This window comes from Sorex fumeus, unplaced genomic scaffold, assembly GCF_029834395.1.
Source record: "Sorex fumeus unplaced genomic scaffold, SorFum_2.1 ptg000022l, whole genome shotgun sequence".
NCBI lineage: Eukaryota > Metazoa > Chordata > Mammalia > Eulipotyphla > Soricidae > Sorex > Sorex fumeus.
In genome coordinates, this window is record NW_026606079.1 from 6,696,090 (window position 1) to 6,718,478 (window position 22,389).

Below are 22,389 nucleotides of genomic sequence, written 5' to 3' on the forward strand. Positions count from 1 at the left end.
GATAAAATGAATTGGAGCGTTTTTGCACATGTTAGTTTTCCCTCACCACTAGCATGAAACCTGAGCACTACAGGAGAGACCAGGACACAGACAAGAAGTAAACACAGAGTACTCCCAGGTATGACCCCAAAATTAAAGAAAAAACAGATTACCCATATTTGAATAGTACGTTTTTCATAATGATTATGTATCCATTAGTTTTATTCTAAACTAGCCATTTGCAATCATGACTGATAGTGTTGTTTCTAATCAGAAATATACCTACAACATTATTCTTAATTATTGATATCAAACCTTTAAAACTCAGTTCACTAAGTGAAGAATTAATGGTGCACTTGTGATTTTAAAGAAGTGACTTTGTAAATTTACCAGAACAAGAATGTTGCTTGAGGGGGTTCAGCATGTGAGGGGAGAAAGGAAAGTAGATACTAATTCCCAAGTTTCTCTGTCTCGGGAGGACAGACAGCAAACTGAGGTTGATGCACAATGAGAAATTCAGTAAGAGTCACATCTTCAATGGTCTCCATATGGGACCTCAACATAAGGAGCGTCCCTGGTCTCTGGGTGTGGTATATCTGGGGATTCTGGGTGAGTGGGGGCTCAGGGAGAGCATCGATGCTCTGGGTCCTGCCTCTTGTCTCACTGTGAAGGGGTCACCGCTACCCGTGTCACAGCAGCTGGTCTCTCCTCTACAAGGGCTGAGGGGTGGAGAGGGAATGGGGAAATCTGAATGTCCATTTAGTGAGTGGATGAGAGATGCAAGGTCAGCCAATCCCAGATGGGTGACAAAGTAGAGACTACATGGGTGAAGGTCAGAGGGTACATAGTGTGTGCGTGAGAGCAGAAGGAAGTTGCCAGCATACAGCTGAGTGGACACCAGGATTTCACTTTCTGATAAAGTGACCCTTACCATGAGACCACAGTAATCTCTGCATGGTCAGAGGTTAATTTCTACAAGAGAATAATGTGCCCCGAAGCCCCAGAGAAGTCATGGCTCCACTAGTGAAAACTTACATGAGAAAGAGTGAGGCAAACTCCTTCCCACTCACAGAGGGGATGGAGGACTCAGAGCCACAACGCAAAGGACAAGGTCCCCTTGGGGTCATCTGAGAGCTGAGGGGCATGCCAGGTCTCATCTCCACAGAAGCATGATTCATCTGGTCATAAGCAACGTTTCCTCAAGGGAGAGTCCTTAAAGCCTCCTGGGGGACTGTGCCCCTCAAGCTCACCCTGCCTCCTCCTGCAGGTGGTTTGTGTCTGGGCCCACAGTGCCTTCCCCTCACTGTGTGTCTCGCACAGTAGTACAGGGCCGTGTCCTCCTCCCTCAGGTGGCTCATTTGCAGAGAGTATGTTCTTGCTGTTGTCCCTGGAGATGGTGAATCAGCTCTTCACGGAGTCAGCATAGTATGTACTACCACCAGTACTAATGTATGAGACCCGCTCTAGGCCCTTCCCTGGAACATGATGGACCCAGCTCATATAATAGCTGCCAACAATGAATCCAGAGGCTGCACAGGAGAATGTCAGGGAGCCCCTGGGCTTCACCAAATCTCCCCCAGACTCCACCAGCTGCACCTCACACTGGACCCCTGCAAACACAAAGACATCCTGATCACAAAACTCTCCTCACATAGAGAATCTGCCACTGCCCTCTCTCCGTGTCTCTGTCGCCCATGTCTTACCTCCTTTCACAGCCATCAGGAGAAGCCAGCTCAGACCATACGCCATGTTGGTTCTGTGTAAGTCAGGATGGAGCCCCTTGGAACCCCTGAACTGACTCCTCACCTGGAGCTGAGGCTGGGCTGGCCTGTTTTCACTATAGCATGGAGAGGATCATTTGCATATCTTCCTCCTACATAAAACATTCTGTTTGAACCTAAAGAGTAAGTGAAGGACTCGAGAGCAAGTGTCAGTTTCCGCAGGTGATTGGTGACCGGGAAAAGATTCTGTCATGCAATTGTTATATGACAACAAATTTAAAATGTGATATTTTGTCCTTATTTTTGATGACTATTATGTAAAATATACAGTCATACTTATGTTTCATGCACCATTTGTAACTTAAAAGCTTAAATACTTTATATCATATTCTAATTACATATTGTAAGAGTTGGTCCCATTATTGAGACAAAAGTAATCCACTGAATGACACCAAGTTATGAATGAGTTGGGAACAAAGAACTAAAACAGGATCAGGAGTAAGACAGAAAGGCCAGATAGCATCACTTGATCACTTGACTTCCGTTACTCATCAATTTGCTCGAGCGGGTGCCAGTAATGTCTCCATTCGTACATGTAGTGTGCTAGTGTAGCCCAAAGGCATCTGTTCGTTCTAGGAACACTAAGAGCCTCAAACCTATAGTTCAGAATCTTGACGAAGAAATCTGATCATCTCGTTGGTGGGCAGCCATGCGATATTTTGACATCCCATGGAATCCAGTTGGTAACGGCTCAAGTCCAGCAGTTGTCTCCAAATCTCTTTACGTGACCAGCCTATCTGATTTTCGACGCCTTGGAAAACAAGACCGTGTCCCTGATTCTTGACCGTCGACAGAGGTCAGAACTATGGATTCTTTCTCTTATTTGAGTGAACCGTGAAACTCCAAGCATAGATCTTTTGATTCCTCTTTGGGAGACACGAATAGCGTTCTCATCCTGTTATTTTTTTGGTTTTTTTGTTTTTAGGGCCAAGTCTCTGCTGCATATGTTAAAGCAGAAAGAACAGTGGAATCAAAGATATGTGCTTGGAGCCGGAGGTTCTTCGTCCTCCTAGCTATTTCTTCAACGATCTTGAAAGCGTTCCAAGCCACTCTCTTACTCCTGTGCAACTCAAGTGCCAGGTCATTCATCATGTTGACTTCTCAACCTAGGTACACATAACTGCTGCATTCAGAGATGTTCGTTCCCTTGAGAGTGAATGGAATGTCAAGAATGAGACTGTTTCTCTTAAACATTGTCTTCGTGAGATTCAGCTGGAGTCCGGCTTTTCCCTACTCACAGTCGAAATCAGTCAGCATTTGTGCTGCTTGGGTAATGTTTGGTATAATTAGAACGATGTCATCAGCAAAGCGGAGGTGGTGTAGTTGCCGACTAACTACATTCACTCCCATTCCTTCCCATTCCAGTCATCACGTGATGTTCTCGAGGGTGGCACTGAAGAGTTTCAGTGAAATGGTACCAACATGCCGAACCCCTCTCTTGACATCACTGATCACCTCCCTGTAGAATGGTGAGATCCTGGTAGTGAATCCATAGTACAGCTCAAGGAGGATCCTGATGTATTGAGTTTGAATGCCCTGTTTGGCTAGGCCTTTGATGAATGCTTCTATATCAACAGAATCAAAGGCCTTCTTTAAATCAATGAACGTTAGACAGAGCGGCATCTGGAACTCCCGAGAAACCTCAATGTGCTAGGTTATCGTGTAGATATGCTCGATCGTTCTGAATCCTTCATGGAATCTGGCTTGCTCTCATGGTTGTCCTTCATCTACTGTTCTGCCAATCCGATTCAGGATGACTCGAGTGAACAGCTTGTAGATGACAGACAATAGGCAGATTGGGTGAGAGTTGCCAATGTTGTGGATATCTCGCTTCTTGTACAGTAGTACAGTCCTGCTGGTTTTCTATTGGGACGGAACCTTGCATTGATACAGGTAGCATGTGGAGAGCCAAGCCAGTGTATTGATGAGTACTGATGGCAGGTTCTTCAGGTATTCAGGTCTGACCTTGTCTGGGCCAGGTGCTGTTTGTTTCTTTACTGTCAGATTTCGGAAGGGAGAACATTGGAAATGACATATTCATCCTGTAGAATTTGGTACGTGGGCAGGTGGACATGGCTATTGAAGAGATCTGAGTAGAAGTCATGGATAATCTTCTCCATTGCCCTTCTGGAAGATGTGATATATCCAACCGGACATTGGAGGGCAGTCATCTTGGTCTTGTAGTTGGTGAAGTATAGGTGGGCGTTTGTTTTCCCAGCTTCTGCCACATCTGCCAGCACTGCTGCTCTTCCCTCTTTGAGGTCCTCCTTTATCGCTTTTCTGCACTGCTTTGTGAGTGCAGAACCGCAAGCGTATGTCTGAGGCTTGAGCCAAGCCACGTTGGCGAATAAGCTTGAGAGTTTTAGAAACAGGTGTCTTTTTGTGGCTATCTCTCTCTCGGCATTCTTCGCACAATCATGGAGGTGCTGAACCAGTCGACCATATTCCTCTTCAATGTTGTCAACGACGGTATCTTCCCATGTTGCTGCAATAGTGCCAAAGAGCTCCCAGTTGGTGGTTGTTCTGGGAGTTTTCTTCTTAAATTAAAACTTTAAAGATCTTTCTCCCAGCTCTGTGAGGTAGAATTTTTGCATGAAGGAGATGGTGGTCCGATCGCGTTTGGAATTTTGGAACAACAGCGACATTGGTCAGGCAAAACCGCAGATTGATTATGATGTTGTCAATTTCGTTGTGGAAATCTCCACCCAGAGACTCCCAGGTCCAACGTTTAGATTTGGCTTTCTGGAATTGTGAGTTACCATGGATGGTCTTGGTCGCCGTGATGAACTCAGACAGTCTCTCACTCTGTTCATTTCATTCTAGATCATGGGTCCCGTTGTGGAGTTCTTCGGCTGATCTTCTCAGTCCTATCTTGGCATTAAAATCATCAACAATGATCTTGTAGAAGGTGTGGTCTTCTTTATAGAACTTCTCCAGCTCCATATAGAACTTCTCAATTTCTCCTTCATACTAATTGGATGTTGGTACATAGACAACAAATATAGAAACTGCCGGCAGTGAGCCACATCCATTCAAGTGTAATCGTCCTGTTTGGTTTGTTAGGAATTTGAATGAATGAATGTTTATGGTCAAGTTTGTGTTGACAAGCACGCCGACTCCACCAGCTTCACCAACTCTTTTATTGCATCGTCCAATGAGAGTTCGTTCCTTGTCGAAAATGGTGTGATTTGATTGATGCCTTTCTGTCTCGGTCAGACCAGTGGTGTAGTTCTTCATCTTTCTCGCTTGCACCATCAGGTCCTCGATGGTTGCATACAATGCCAGCATATGTGCACTGAAAGTAAAGACAGTAATTTTTGTCTTTCTTTGTTTTGGATTACACGGCGCCAGGGGGTCAGGTGGTGGGTGTGACCCCCGCCTACTGGAATTTGGAGGATCTGGGTGGAAGATGCTCGACTCCAATTCGAGTAGGCGTGGAGGTCTCGGCCCCGGAACCCGCGTGGCTGTGTCCCTCTGCCAGTACCTTCATGGGTGCGGAGAGTGGTCTCAGCATGGTGGTGGCTGGTCCTGGAGGTCTTCGGCTGCCGTAGCCCTGGTCGGGGCGGGGAGGAAAGCTCAACCCGCTCCCCTCCAAGGGACTCCAGGAAGGAACACCCAGGCGCGGGGGCAGAGACTGCACTGCTCTCGTCCGGGATCTGGATTTTATAGTCTCTGAGTCTTGGCCGCTGATGGGTCACACCCACCACCTGGCCCCCTGGCGCCGTGTAATCCCATCAGCGGCCAAGACTCAGAGACTATAAAATCCAGATCCCGGACGAGAGCAGTGCAGTCTCTGCCCCCGCGCCTGGGTGTTCCTTCCCGGAGTCCCTTGGAGGGGAGCGGGTTGAGCTTTCCTCCCCGCCCCGACCAGGGCTACGGCAGCCGAAGACCTCCAGGACCAGCCACCACCATGCTGAGACCACTCTCCGCACCCATGAAGGTACTGGCAGAGGGACAAAGCCACGCGGGTTCCGGGGCCGAGACCTCCACGCCTACTCGAATTGGAGTCGAGCATCTTCCACCCAGATCCTCCAAATTCCAGTAGGCGGGGGTCACACCCACCACCTGGCCCCCTGGCGCCGTGTAATCCCATCAGCGGCCAAGACTCAGAGACTATAAAATCCAGATCCCGGACGAGAGCAGTGCAGTCTCTGCCCCCGCGCCTGGGTGTTCCTTCCCGGAGTCCCTTGGAGGGGAGCGGGTTGAGCTTTCCTCCCCGCCCCGACCAGGGCTACGGCAGCCGAAGACCTCCAGGACCAGCCACCACCATGCTGAGACCACTCTCCGCACCCATGAAGGTACTGGCAGAGGGACAAAGCCACGCGGGTTCCGGGGCCGAGACCTCCACGCCTACTCGAATTGGAGTCGAGCATCTTCCACCCAGATCCTCCAAATTCCAGTAGGCGGGGGTCACACCCACCACCTGGCCCCCTGGCGCCGTGTAATCCCATCAGCGGCCAAGACTCAGAGACTATAAAATCCAGATCCCGGAACCGCGCGGCCGCATTCTCGGCCGCGCGACATCTTATTATCTCATTCCTACTTTGGACAAACTTGCAGGCTATCGAATGTAGCCTGCCCACAGGGCAGAGTCTGGCAAACTCCCCGTGGCCTACCAAATATGCCAAATACCAGTAACAATGATGGGTCTCATTCTCCTAAAGAGCCGTGAATATAATCTCAGGGCTAGGATGAAAGAGACGTTACTGGGGCCTGCTCGAGGCAATCGACGAATAACAGGATGATGAAATGAAATGAAATGAATGTTTTGGAAGCCTAATTCGGCACTGAAATTTTATCAGCCTCTCCTTCCTCATCCCTCTCAACGCTGCCATATTAGTGGCTCTTTCAGTTCAGGGGAATGAGACCCAATGAATTTACTGGTTCTGTCATATTGAATACACCACGGATAGCTTGCCAGGCTCTACCATGTGGGCGGAACACTCTGGGTAGCTTGCCAGGCTCTCTGAGAGGGATAGATGCTTTTAGTTTGGCCTCTAATAGTTCTTTCAGGTGTTCCCATTGTTCAAACCATATTTCAATGCAATAATATAAAGGCAATATCAATAATATCAATGCAATAATATATGGTGCTGTAATCTTGTATTAAGTGTTTTATGATGTGTTGCATGCGGTTGCGCAGTCCAGAAAGCGTCCTGGAGCATGTAGGCAGCTGGATAGTGGAGGTAATGGATGTAATGGAGGTCTACCAGGCTGTTGGGAGCAGACAGAGGATCTCTGTTCCTAGGTCTGTTAAGCCTGGAGTCCAAGGTCACAGAGTTCCACTTCCCTCACTCTGTGGGGCTTCACTCATGCAGGAGTCTCGGCCTGAGTGTCTGAAAAGCGTCCTGGAGGATGTTGGTGGCTGGGTAGTGGACGTAATGAAGGTAATGGAGGTCTTGCATTCTTTATGTTTCAAAAATCTTTTTTAAAATAACCACCATTTAGAATACTTTTATTCAAAATCATACTTAAATTTGTTTCATATCTGTGTCTCTATAAAATAATGTCCAAATGAAAACTGCTCTTCCCAGTACTCATTTCTTTCCATAAAGAAATTATGATATAGTGGAGTATGGTGCCGCCAGCAGGTCAATCTGTACCTGTGAGGCGAATGCATCAGCAGCCTGATGTAGCCTTCAGACTTTCAGATACCCCAAAATTACCACTGTGCCTTTGGCCAGACCCCAACAACCTAGGGCCAAGTTTACCAAGAAAGTAGACAGCCAAATGTTAGATATGTGGGAGACACACCCACATAGCAACTCTGGCTCAGCTATATAATTGGAGGCAAGCCTCTCTGGTTCCTGATCAAACTGCTTAACGGTCATGATCCCAGAGACTCAGAGAAAAATCTTGGAACCCAGCAGGTTTTAGCAGAGATGTTTCCGGTCCCCGCAGTAGGTTACCAGCACCAGACCACCCCAGGGGGAAAAGGGTACTTTCCCTCTGCCTGCTCTCCCTTTGCGGCTCAGTGGCCGCCATCTTCCAGAGGTCATTGGACAGTCAGGTTTGGGCCCACAGTGAGGAGACGCGGGACCTCACAGGATGAGGGTGGAGTCAGCCCTTTCTTCCCCACCCAATGAGACCCCAGACCCACAAGCAGCCTTTATGGCTTCTGATCAAGCTGCTTAACAGCCATGATCCCAGAGACTCAGGAACAAATCTCAGAACCCAGCAGGTTTTGGCAGAAATCACTCCAGATTTATTTGTTAAAATTTGAGAATTCCAAAATCCCTCAGCCACTACTGTGGATGTGTGACATTATATGTTATTCATAATCAGCAATAGAAAACAAATTCTCTAATGTTGCCTTTTTGGCAGATCTGAGTGTTTGTTGGGGTAAAATCCCAAATAATAATGGTGGGTCTGGTGTTGAAATATTGAATGTGATCATAGTAGAGACAGAGTAATGTGGAAATCATCTGCCCCACAGGCAGGGTAAGGGTGTGGGATGAGGGGGATACTGGGGTTTTTGGTGGTGGAAAATGGGCACTGGTGAAGTGACGGGTGTTTCATCATTGTAAGATCGAGACTTAAACCCAAAAGCTTTGTAAATACTCTCACGGTGATTCAATAAATAAATTTATAAAAAAGAAAAAAAATACTGAGGTGGAGTTCATGCCCAATTCAATCAGTCTAATCACTGATTAAATAAATAGCAATATTCCTACATTAAAAAAAAAGAATTTATGATATGGTTCCTCCGTGAGCTGTATTGTGGATTCACTACCAGCATCTCACCATTCTACAGGGAGGTGATCATTGACGTCAAGAGAGAGGTTCAGCAGGGCGATACCATTTCACCGAAACTCTTCAGTACCACTACCGAGAATGTCATGCGACGACTGGAATGGGAAGGAATGGGAGTGAAGATAGACGGTCGGCAACTACACCACCTCCACTTCGCTGATGACATCGTTCTAATAACACCAAACATTATCCAAGCAGCACAAATGCTGGCCGACTTTGACTGTGAGTGTGGAAAGGTCAGATTACAGCTGAATCTCACAAAGACAATGTTTATGAGCAACGGTCTCGTTCCTGACGTTCCATTCACTCTCAATGGGACGAACACTTCCAAATGCAACAGTTATGTGTACCTAGGTCGAGAATTCAATGTGACAGATGAACTGGCACCTGATTTGCGCAGGAGGAAGAGAGCAGGTTGTCCTGCGTGGGGGAGCTCACACCCATGCAGCAGAGCTGCAGCCCAGGAGCAGGAGCACAGGGCTTGAAGGGTAGCTCACCCAGGGACCCGGTTTCCTGTTGGAACAGCAGCACCAGAAACGCTCTGATGACAGGTCAGCAGGATCGTGTGACCCAGTGCGAGTTTCTGTCTAACATCGGAGTCACTGTGAGAACTGACCTACTCAGGGCAGTCAAGACCATATTAATGACAGTTTCTGGGCATCAGAACCCTCTCCCGCTGGACAGTGGGCAGCTCATGTGAGTATGAGTGGACCCAAATTGGCCACTGCTGTCCACACGCCTATCTTGCTTCAAATAGGAAATGAGGATATAGAGGGATGGTAAGCCCCCCAACTTCTGCTGCCAAGGGCTTCTCCCACCTCACTGTCCTCTCCTGTGTCCTATCCCTCAGGTGAGGTGGAACCCACCCCACACGACGTCTGCCCTCCTCTAAATTCCCCCCCACACACTCTTTGCTGAGCCTGAGGCCCAGGGGCTGGTCTCCTGCTCACTTTCCCTTCTGAATCTCAATTCATCTCTAACGTCCATCTCTGGTGTCTGCCACCATGGACCTGCAGACATGTGGCCCTCACATCGACTGTTGAGACCTCAGCCCTGCTCACCCACATGTCCTGCACACAGGGACTCAGGGTCATGGAGGCTACACACAGCTGCTGAGCCCAGGAGTCCTCAACAACCCACACCTCGTGGTGCAGGGAGAATCGTGGGGGCCACCCCATGGTGTCCATGGAGAGATATGGTCAGGGACGGGGGGAGCTGGTCACAAACACACCCTTTCTGCATGCTGACTCCCCCGTCTGTATCTTGTCTCTCTGAGGGGTAGGACAGGAACAGTGCAGGTCTCTCCTGGGTGCTGTGGAAACCAGTGAGAAATCAATGCTGGTGAGAGCAGGTAAAGGACTCTTGTACAGTGTGAGTCTGTGCATTAAGTCCAGATCCCAAGCTAATAGATTGCAAACTGAGGATCCTCCACTAGCTCTGCCCTGAATTCCTGCAGGGTTGGGATCCCTCAGCGATCACCCATGAAGAGGGTCCTGAGGTTCAAGGCGACCTGTTGGACCTGAGCTGTATGCGGAATTGAGCAGAGTTAAGTGCCTTTGACCAGGCCACCCACACCACTCTCTGCTCATGCCACAGAGGTAAAAGCATCTTCCTTGTCCGAATAATGAGTTGCTAAAGGGGTTCCCAGGTCACAACTGTGAAATGGAGGAGCAAGACCTGAAAGCTGGGAAGAAGATTCACCCCTATCTCTGTCCACCTCTGTGAATTGCTCTTCGCAGGAAGGAAAACTAGTCCTGACCTTCCCAAACTCTATGGGTCCATGTCTTTTTCACAATGAAGAATGTCAGTAGGAGAAAAGCAGTGAAGGAAAATGGTTTTTATTTAGAAAATTTGAGAAAGAGGAGGGAGAGACAGGAGAGAGACCGAGAGATAAGAGAGACAGAGACAGAGTCAGAGAGAGAGACAGAGATAGAGAGACAGAGTCAAACAGAGAAAGAGAGAATAATGCACGAGTGGAACGCCGGCTTCTGGAGAGGCAGAGAGAGCTGAGGGTCACGCCTCAGGAGGGGAGACACGGGCGGCTTGTGTGCAGGCAGCATGGGCTGGCTCCATGCCTGCTCTCTTCCCTGTCCCAGGTACCTTATATCCACGCATCCCAACCTGCCGCACGGGGGCCTCTCACCCAGGGAAGAGACCGTTGCTTGCCATTGTCAAGAAGATGAAGATGAAACTTTCATGTCCACCCTTTGATACTCATTGCCTGGCTTGTGTTCATGCTGGGGCTTCTCTCTGTACGGTTGTGCTGGAGCTGTGTAAACTTGTATCAACTCTCGGTGCTTTTGGATTATGTCCCAAGAATTTAATGCCATAGGGCTCCTTCAATATTTACCTGCATTCCTTCTTTAGTGACAATGAAGTGATCTCCCTCATAACTATCATTACATTTCAGAGTTTTACTCACAAAGTAAGTGAGTGAACAAATACTGAGAAATTTGATTGACCTTAGATTGGTCCTGCCCTGTGGGAATTTCACTGGGATAATGACTCTGTGTGTCTGACCCCAGGATTTGCATTCATAGTGGGAGAACAGGAGCCACCACAAAGGGACACGGAGGGGCAGGGGCCTGCATGCAGGATAGAGGACCTGGGGTGGGGGACTGGGTTTGGTCGTCAGGGACCTAAGACACGGGGACTCTCCTCCCCAACTGCCAATTCCCCCTCAGTAATTCCTGTTTCCTGAGAGCTCCTCAGCAGTTTTCCTGTGCTGGAGGAAGAGGTCCGGCTCTCCCAGGGACAGGCCTGAGTGCTCTGAGCCACAGTCAGTACCTCCTCCCAGAAAGCCCACACACCAGCCTCCCCCAGGTCTCCTCCTTTCTCTACAGAGGCTCTCCCATGCAAATCTGCACTCAGGACTCCGGATTAAAACCACGTTCACATTCACCCCAACTCGGGCTCCCTCTCCCCCTGACACGGTATCTGAGATCATGGACCTCGTGGGCAGGAAAGTGCATTAGTGCTGGTTCCTCCTCTTTCTGGTGGCAGTTCCAGGATGTGAGTATCCATCCCCTGGACAGAGGCTAAAATTCGGAGATGGGGACTCTGTGACTTACTGTGGGTCTCTGTTCCCAGGTGTCCTGTCCCAGGTACAGCTGCAGGAGTCGGGCCAAAGACTGGTGACACTCTCGCAGACGCTGTCCCTCACCTGGTCAGTCTCTGGATTCTCTCTAACCGACTATGGTGTAAACTGGGTCCGCCAGGCCCATGGAAAGGGACTTGATTGGATTGGTCTTATGGCATATAATGGAAACAAACATTATAACCCAAGTGTACAATCCCGAGTCAGTATCTCCAGGGACACCTCCATGAACCAAGTTTACCTAAAATTGAGCAACTCAGTAACTGAGGACACAGCCGTGTATTATTGTGCAAGATACACAGTGATGGCAAGTCCCTGTGAGCCAAGACACAAACCTGCTAAGTAGACAGGGGAGCTGCTGGTATTCTTGTGACCACCAGGGGGCGCTATGCTCCTGATACTCCAGAACTGTGCTTCAGGGGCAGCGGGGAGGCACCGTTAGGGCATCACTTTCTTTTCTCTCTTCATGATCATGATCATCCTGTTGTTTGTTGATTGCCTTGAGCAGGCACCAGTAATGTCTCATTCTTCCTAGCTCTGAGATTTTAAAAGAGCCATATTCGATGCTCTTTCAGGGTTAAGAGAATGAGACCAATCATTCTTATAGGTATTTGGCATATTGAGGATGACACGAGTAGTTTGCCAGACCCTGCTGTGTGGGCAGGGTACTTTTGGAAGCCTGCCGAATTCTCCTAAGGAAAAATGAGATAATAAGATGTTGCACGGCTGCAAATGCTGCCGCGTGCTTCCAGGAGCTGGGTTTTATAGTTTCTGCGTCTTGGACGTTGATGGGACCAACCTGGCGCTGGCGGCCTGCTGGTGGGTGTGAGGAAGTCACTGGGGGTTTGCTTCCATAGACTCATCTTACAGGTCCTGATCAGAAATCTGCAGATGTGCCAGAGTTAAGTCTGGAGTATGATCCACTTTGTGGTTGATGTCCCGCTGACTCCATTCATGGGGTCTCAGTGTCAGTTGCTCTCAGGGTCTAAATCCCATTGAGCAAGCTTCTTCCTCACGACCAGCTCCCAGGACAAGCAGTTCCCTCTTCTCCTAATCCTCACAGCATCTTTGCTTCAGGTCTGCACACCCAGAGCTGGTCCCAGCAAAGGCTGTGCGTGACTGTGGGAGACACAGTGTGAGGAACCCAGTCCTGAGAAAGTCAGACTCCCGGAAGAGAGGTGGCTGGTCCCATGGCTCACGGTGTCTTTCCTGTGGGCACTGGAAACCCGCGTCACGACTCATCCAGAGCTGCTGTGGTGGCCCCAAGATTCACTGAGGGTGGGATGGTTTCCCAAGATATCTGCCTCTTTTCTCACTGAGGAGTAATCAGGGCTACACATGTCACAGAACCAGGTTTCTCCACTGCAATGGCTGAGGGGTGCAGAGGGAATGGGAAACCTTGAATGTCCATCTGGAAAGCAGATGAGGGGACAAAGGTCAATCCATCCCGGATAGCAGGACTCCAGGTGCAGGATGAGCAGGTAGAGGCAGAGGGGAAAAGGTCTGAGGGGAAAAGTCAGAAGGGACAGAGTATGTGTCTGGGAGCAGAGAGACAGGCCAAGAACACAGCTGAGTATAGGCCATTGTTTCATTTTGTGAAGTGACTCTTCTGAGGGGGGTGGGTTGTTTAAAATCCTTACAGGGTGATTTTATTTAAGCAAGAGAATAATGGGCTTCTTGGCAGAGTTATGGTCCTACCACTGGAAACTTCCATCAGGAAGCAGAGAGTGTGACAAACTCTTTCCTGCTCAAAATCAGGATAGAGGACTGTCAGCAACAACCCACAGGCCAAGGTGTCCATGTGGTCATCTGAGAGCTGAGGGGCATGTCAGATCTGATCTCCACAGAAACATGATTCATCTAGTCATGAGCAACGTTTCCTCAGGGGAGAGTCCTCAGAGCCTCCTGGAGGCCTGAGCCCCTCAAGCTCACCCTGCTTCCTCCTGCAGGTGGTTTGTGTCTGGGCTCACAGGGCCTTCCCCTCACTGTGTCTCTTGCACAGTAGTACAGGGCCGTGTCCTCCTCCCTCAGGTGGCTCATTTTCAGAGAGAGTGTGTTCTTGCTGTTGTCTCTGGAGATGGTGAATCGGCCCTTTACAGAGTCGGCATAGCCTGTATATGTACTATCAGTACTAATGCGTGAGACCCACTCTAGGCCCTTCCCTAGAGCCTGGCGGACCCAGCTCATATAATAGCTTCCAAAATTGAATCCAGAGGCTGCACAAGAGAGTGTCAGGGAACCCCCAGGCTTCACCAAGTCTCCCCCAGACTCGACCAGCTGCACCTCACACTGGACCCCTGCAAACACAAAGACATCCTGGTCAGGAAACTCTCCTCACACAGAGGATCAGCCTCTCCCATGCTTCGTGTCTCTGTCACCCATCAGTTACCTCCTAACACAGCCACCAGGAGAAGCCAGCTCAGGCTGCACACCATGTTGGTTCTGTCTGAGTCAAGATGGAGCCCCTGGGAACCCCTGAAATGAAGCCTACTGTAGCTGAGGGTGAGTTGGGCTGTTTTCATCATAGCTGGGAGAGGCTTATTTGCATATCCTCCTTCTACATAAAACGTTCTGTTTGAAGCTGAAGAACAAGTGTTGGACTCCAGAGCAAGTGTCAGGCTCTGGAGGTGACTTATTATCCGGAAAAGATTCTGTCATGCAATTATTATATGACAACCAATTTAATTCATAAAATTTTGTCCTTATTTTTTACTATTATCATGGAATATCTACAGTCATACTTGAATTTTGTGCATCATTTGACACAGAAAAACATACTTTATACAATATTCACATAACACATTGTAAGACTTGGTCCCACTATATAGACAAAAGTAATCCACTGATTCATACTGAGTTATCAATGAGTTGGGAACCAAGAGTTAAAACAGAATCAGGAGTAAGGCAGAATGGCCAGACAGCATAGCCCTGATATCTGGGAAACCAGAGGCAGTATCCTGTGTCTGCTCTGCTCTGCTGTTTCTCCCAGAGGAAACATCTCTGAGGTTAAAGATGTTTGTTCTGATATCAAAGGCCCTCGGTTATGTAAAAGCTTAGCTCAGATAGGCAACTGACCTAAGAACGTTGTTCTTCTGATGATTCCTGATTCTAAACAATAACTCTCACTAGGTATATAGGTGCTCTCCGTTCATGAGCCTGTTAGTCCCCTGATCCTCCACACCTTCACTTTTAAGTCTGTCTTTAAAAATACTCACAGCATCCCATGGTTTGTTCCTGTTCACCAGGATTGGTCCCCAATAACAAGAGATGTGGAGGCAGAAGAGGGTTAAGCTTCTTCTCTTGCATTGGGTGATCAAGGTACATTCCCTGCACTTCATATGTTTTCCCGTGCCACCACCAGGAGTGATCCCTGAGCACAGATCCAGGAATATACCCAGAGTATCACAGCAACAAAACCAAATCAGGGACTGGAGAGATAATACAGAGGGTATGGTGTTTGCCTGTCATGCCGCAAACCGGGTTCGATTCCCAGCATCCCATATGGTCCCTTGAGCACTTCCAGGAGTTATTTCTGAGTGTGTAGCCAGGAGTAACCCATAAGCATCGCCTGGTGTGACCCAAAGAGAACAACAACAACAACAAAAACAAAAAATCAACAGGGACTGAAGGATAGCACAGTGGTGGGTGCTTGCCTTGCCCATGGCTGAGCCAGGTTTCATTTCTAGTATCCCATATGCTTCCCTTAACACTTTCAAGAGTAATTCCTGAGTCAGGGGTAATCCCTGAGCATCACCAGGTATAGCCCCCAAACTAGACAAAAACATACAAATAACTAACAACAAAACCAAACAAAATATGGGCTAGCAGCTATCAAGAACTTCTTCTCTGTAATGAGAACAAGTTATATTTATTCTGAATGTTGCGTTTACCTGGAGGATGTTTGAGACTAGCATGTCTGGAGGTGCATGAGGTGTGACTCTTCAAATCAACCCTGGGGCCCTATGTCTCCTTCTTACCATGTCAATATTTGATTAGTAGTGAAAATCACAGGAGGCCAATCCCTACACAGAATACTGAATATAGATCATTAATGTTTCATGAGCACTGACATATATTGACACCTCTGTAGTTGATCATCACACCAAAACAGTGAATGAACCCCTCACCCCAGTGTTTCCCCTTGGCCCATGGTGTATTCCTCCCCCCATGCAACACCCCTCCCTCATGCTCTCTGCAGTGCTTCCTGTTTGTATAGGTGTGTGTAGGGTGTGATGATGGAGATTCACTCTCGATAGCCTTCCACTATAGGGATATATTATGCGTTTTTACTCATCTTTAATGGCTTCTTGGATTTTTCTCTGTCCTGGATCTTTAAAATAAATCACACTAGCTTTCTTGAAGGAGGGAGAAAAATGAAGAAAAGCTGTTCTACATCTTACATGAGTATCAAAGAGAAAGCTATAAAAATAATAACAAACCAGGAAAGTACCGATTAATACCCTGTCAGGCGTTGGAGTCCTGGGGGCCTGGTGGGGTGAGTGTGGGGGACAGGGAGAACAGATCACAGGGAGGGGTTGGGAGTATGAGGGTGTCACTAAGAGTGGAGCTGCTCTAAGAGACACGGGGTAGGGTCCTAGGAAAGACGCTGGAACTGGGCATGGACGGGAGTGGGTGGGAGTGATGGGGGCTGAGCGTTTCTGTGTTGTGACAGAATATTGGCCCTTGTGGGCTTCTAGCACATGGTGACCCTCTTTTCCCCCTGGTTGGGCTGAGGCCTTTTCCGAGGTGGCTCCTGAGTGCCCTCTGGTGGTGCGCAGTGCCCTGCAGCCGCTCTCTTGTCCCTGCAGGAGTTGGTGTCTGGGCTCCATGACTGACCCACAGTCCCCTGTAGAGTCACACCCTCGGGGTCTCCTGCTCTCAAGCTGCTCCCCTGCAGGCAGATCACAGGGTTCCTGGGTCTCTGGAGATGGTTAATCCGCCCCTCAAGAGAGTCAAGGGTTGTTTTCCTGCCACAGTATTGCCCTTTCCCAGGTCATCCAGGTTATCCAGAAGCTCCTGAGAGGAGTCTGCAGAGAGGGGTCTCTCTCTTATCCCCCTCCCCCTCTCCTCTTTCTCTCCCTGTCTCTCCATTTTTTCCTCTCTCGTCCTCCTCTCTTTTCCTCCCTCCCTCTCTCTCCTTCTCCCTCCTCCCTCATCTCTCTCTCCAGGTTAAGCCTTCAATGATTATATTTTCTTAATTGGGATTGGACATAGGAGACTTCCCTAAATAGTGAAAATAGAGTTTTCATATAATCCAGTAATTCCATCTAGACATTGTCACTCAAAGGTGAAAACAATAAATTAAGAAATTATGAGGAAACATACACTGCCACATCTGATATAATGACAGGAAATGGAAATAATACTAATGCTTAATGAAAGTTTCATGGACAAGTTGAGCTGTATATACACAATTTGTACTAGGCAGCTAGAAGAAAAGACGATATCACTGTACACTGCAACATGATTGGAACTGAAAATATCGAATTAAATAAAGTAAATCCCAGGGAGAAGTATAAATTCAGAGGATCTCATTCATCTGTGGTACATAGAAAACAAAGCATCAGGATGGACACGATCCAATGATCACGGCCCCTTCATACTAACCACACTCTGGAGTTCCTGAGAGGAGTCAAGTGAGGGCTCAGATCAGTGGGAAGCAGAGGCCGAGCACAGGGGCGACAGCAGAGTGTGGGGGTCTCTTCTGGGAGAAGCGCAGGGAGTTTGGGACCCAAGCATCAACACTCAAACTATTGTCATCGTATTTCCTCACTGACAATGCAAAATAGAACAGTGCAAAGGACCTTAATATCTGTGGGGGAAAATATCTTTGTAGAAAGGAAAATAAGACACACCTCACAAAAAGAAACACAACAGAACCTTTCTACTAGATTCTTGGAAAGAGCAATAAATTCAGAGTGGTAGAGGTAGTATTATCTTTACTATTAAATTTTAAATGGAATCACTGTGAGATAGACACAACGCTGTCTATGATTAGGTGTCAGTCAAACACTGTTCCAACACCCATCCTTCCATCAGTGTACATTTCCCAGCACCAGTGTCCCCAGGTGCCCTCCCTCCCATCATCCCCCACCTCCCAACTCCAGCCTTCCTCTATAGCAGGTGCTTTTCTTCTCTCTCTCTCTCTCTCTCTCTCTCTCTCTCTCTCTCTCTCTCTCTCTCTCTCTCTCCATTTCTATCTCTGTCACTCAGTCTCTTCCTCTCTTCCTTTGGGGCCTTTTGGTTTGCAATATAGATGCTGGAAGGTTATCACGAATATCCCTTTACCTACTTTTAACACTCACTACTTGTCCAACATGATCATTTCCACCTATTATTGCCATACTGTTCCTTCTCTGTCTTACCTATCCTCCACCCCACATACACCTGGGATTGATTCCAAACTTTGACCAGTCCTCCTAGCCCTTGTTTTCCCTGACTGGGGATATTAGTTTTCTATTATAACTTTACATACTATATGATCACTGTCACTGTCACTGTCCTCCCGTTGTTCATCGATTTGCTTGAGCGGGCCCAGTAACGTCTCCATTGTGAGACTTGTTGTTACTGTGTTTGGCATATCGAATACACCACGGGGAGTTTGCCAGGCTTTGCCGTGTGGGCAAGATACTCTCAGTAGCTTGCTGGGCTCTCTGAGAGGGGTAGAGGAATCGAACTCGGGTCGGCCATGTTGGCTGCTTGCAAGGCAAAATGCCCTACCCGCTGTGTTATCGCTATTATATAAGATATTTGGCATATTCCATATCATATATTCTATATTTATAGCATATATAATGTAATGCACAAGATATAGTACATACTATATATTATATAATATACTGTATATCATATCATATATTATATTGTACATAGCATATTTGAGGCATGGTATATACGTATTTGTCACGGTCACGGTCCTCCCGTTGTTCATCGATTTGCTCGTGCGGGCCTAGTAACGTCTCCATTGGAGACTTTGTTGTTACTCTGTTTGGCATACTAATACATCACGGGTAGATTGCCAGGCTCTGCCGTGCGGGCGAAAGCGATAGGACAGCGGGTAGTGCATTTGCCTTGCACGCGGCCAACATGACCGACCCGAGTTCGATTCCTCCACCCCTCTCGGAAAGCCCGGCAGGCTACCGAGAGTATCTTGACCGCACGGCAGAGCCTGGCAAGCTCCTCATGCCGTACTCGATATGCCAAACACTGTAACAAGAAGTCTCACAATTTGTTGTGAGATGTTACTGGTGCCCGCTTGAGCAAAATATATGTATAGTATAGTCTATATTATGTTATTTAGTATATATTATAAAGGGCCTCCCCTTGATCATCGATTTGCTCGAGCGGGCCCAGTAACGTCTCCATTGGAGACTTTGTTGTTACTGTGTCTGGCATATCAAATACTCTCGGTAGCTTGCCGGGCTCTCCGAGAGGGGCGGAAGAATCGAACTCAGGTCGGCCATGTTGGCTGCATGCAAGGCAGACGCCATACCGCCTGTGCTATCGCTCCAGTATATATTATATGCTATAATATTATATATAATATATGCTATAATATGCTATAATATATGCATATATATGCTATAATATTATGTTATTTAGTATATATTATGTGCTATATATTAGGTAAAGGTAAAGGTAAAGGTCCTCCCGTTGATCGTCGATTTGCTCGAGCGGGCCCAGTAACGTCTCCATTGGAGACTTTGTTGTTACTGTGTCTGGCATATCGAATACGCTCGGTAGCTTGCCGGGTTCTCCGAGAGGGGCGGAGGAATTGAACTCGGGTCGGCCATGTTGGCCGCTTGTAAGGCGAACGCCCTACCGCTGTGCTATCGCTCCAGCCCATGCTATATATTATATGCTATATATTATATAGTATATAAAGTAAACATTACTGCAGTAGGGCATTTGCGTTGCACACAGCCAGCCTGGCCGAGCCAGCCCGGGTGAAGCCGATTCCTCCACTCCTCTCGGAGAGTCCAGCAAGCTACTGAGAGTATCTCGCCCGCACAGCAAAGCCTGGCAAGCTACCCGTGACGTATTCAATATGCCAAATACAGTAACAAGTCTCAAAATGGAGATGTTACTGGGCACACTTGACCAAATCGGTGAACAATGGGAGGACAGTGTGACAGTGTGATTACATGGCACAAATGAATGCAGTCATTCTATACCTGTCCCTCTCCTTCTGACTCATTTCATTCAGCATGATACTCTCCAAGTCCATCCATTTTTAGGCAAACATCCTGAGTTCTTTTTCCCTAACAGCTGAGTACATTGAGTAGATGCACCATAGTTTCTTTATCCATTTGTCTGTTCTCAGGCATTCAGGTTCCTGGGGGTGCTCACGTGTAAGGGGAAACAGGGCGTGTGCTTCCCCTGAGGGCCCTGGTCCCCTCACGCCAGGACAAGAGACCATCACCGAGAGCCGTTCTCAGTGGGAGACAATCATATAGGCCCGTCCCAGGTGCGGGTTTGTGTGGGAGGTTCGTGGGGAGGGGTCTCTGGGGGTAGGTTGAGGGTTATACTTTTTATAGCATGTCCTCAGGGAACACATTTTTCTATTTAACTCAGTATATCCTCTATGATAGCTAATGACTTCTGTCCCCATGTCCTGCCGAGTGCCACGTGTGTTATGCTGAGAAGTGAAAATGAAGGTCAGCACCGATTTTCATGTAGTAATACAGCACTGTCTTCCCGTTGTTCATCAGTTTGCTGAAGTGGGCACCAGTAATGTCTCCATTGTGAGACTTGTTGTTACGGTTTTTGACATATCGAGTATGCGACGGGTAGCTTGCCAAGCTTTGCCGTGCAGGCGGGATACTCTTCATAACTTGCCGGGCTCTCTGAGAGGGAAAGAGGAATGGAACCCAGGTCGGCCACGTGCACGGCAAACTCCCTACCTGCTGTGCTATTGCTCCAGCCAGATTTTCACGTATTTACATTTAATAAATAACATAGTCTGTTTTCCAAAAACAATGTAGAATAATCAAGGATTTTTCTGGGTCTGGAGCTATGGTCCCAAACCTGCAATGGTCCCAGCACACACTAACATGTATTAGCTACTGTGGTAACTGTGAAACAAAAGGGGCTCAGCCGTACATGAAACAGGAGTCAATGACTGTTTTAGAGGAAACAGTTCAACCACCTACAATGTCCTTAGCACATACTTACAAGTGATTGTTCCACAAGCTCTGGGAAGTACCAGTGTAAAATCCAACAAGAATACATGAGTACTAAAGGTGTTCTACAGAGAAGCTATCTTCCTCTGGGCTGTTGCTGAAGCACAGAAAAAGATCCCAAGCTTTTCCCTCAGATGAAGCCTGTCCCTGTGAGCCCCATTCTGTGTCTCATATCCTGACTCTCTGAGGAGGAAGTCAGGAGGATCAGCATCCCTGTCATCTCCTCACCTGGCACAGCTGCCTCCCCCTCAGGTTTCTGACAGACTCAGGATGTGGTTGTAACTGTGTGTCTCGCACAGTAATACACGGCTGTGTCCTCAGTGCTCAGCTTGCTCAGTTCCATGTAGGCTTGGTCAAGGACTCGTCTAGAGTGAAAGTGACTCTGCCCTCGAACTTTGTGTGTACCTTGTGTCACCACTATCAGGGTCTATCCTTCCCATCCACACAAGCCCTTGTCCTGGGGCCTGCCGCACACAGTGCATCCAGTTGTCAGTGAAGGTATACATGGACACCTTGCAGGAGATCTTCACTAATATCCCAGCTTTTCTCTCCTCAGCCCCTGACTGCACCAGCTGGACCTGTGAGTGCACACCTGTGGACAGTAGTCAGGGCTGGGTGGACTCCCCAATTCCCTGGATCCCTACTTAATACAGGGACTGCAACCATTACTGCTGCTATCGTGAGCATGAAGAGTTTCTATGTCCAGTCCATTGTGAGGGCTGGGCTCTCAGACCTACCTGAGGGAAGGGTTTGTTAGTTGTGAGATGTCCTCTGGTACAATATGCCTGTATTTTATTCAATTGACTTCAAATTATTTGCATATTTATTAGCCAAAATATTTATATTTTCTCTTGGGTCAAGTCAAGAAGTAGGGACTGGTCCCTCAGGGCTTCAGGCTGAAGGGTCTTGTTATTTGAGGGCAGGAGACCAGACCCTGTCCTTTAACACTGTGCAGGCAGACTGTCTTCCACTGAGAAATAAGGCTCACAGAAAGTGCTGCTCACAGACTTTCAAATTTGTATCTGATTTCTTGCTTTCATATTTCTATAAACACTAGTAACCATATTATTTAAATTGTCATGAATTAATTGCAGACTCTCCAATGGAAGAAAATCTTTGAAAACAAGTCGGCAGACCATGCACAAAGACCTTTCCTGGATGCCTAATTCAGTTGTGCTTCTTTGAAAACAGGAAATCCAGGAACATTAGATAAAAACCTTCTAGCCTGGCTACTGGAGGCTTAACTGGCAAAAGTTTAGTAAATCTACAGACCAGAAGTTGGTATCCAATGGTGAGATACGTCATGTTCCACGCATTTTATTCTATATGCACGCGAGGAAGGATGGGATGATGCGTTTGCAGGCTCTCAAGGCGGCTCTCTCTCGCTACCTGCATTTGGTGCTCTCGAACTGCTGTGTATGGACGGGATCGGGACGGCTGTTGGCATTGGGCAGGCGAAGGAAGAACGAGGACCAAGCTGGTTGCTGATTAGTTACCCTTTATTCAATCTCTCGTCTCTCCCATCTCACACACTCTACTTTCCTAGCCCCTCATTCCTGGATCCCAGATTCCCTGACTCTGACTGCTTCTCACTCCA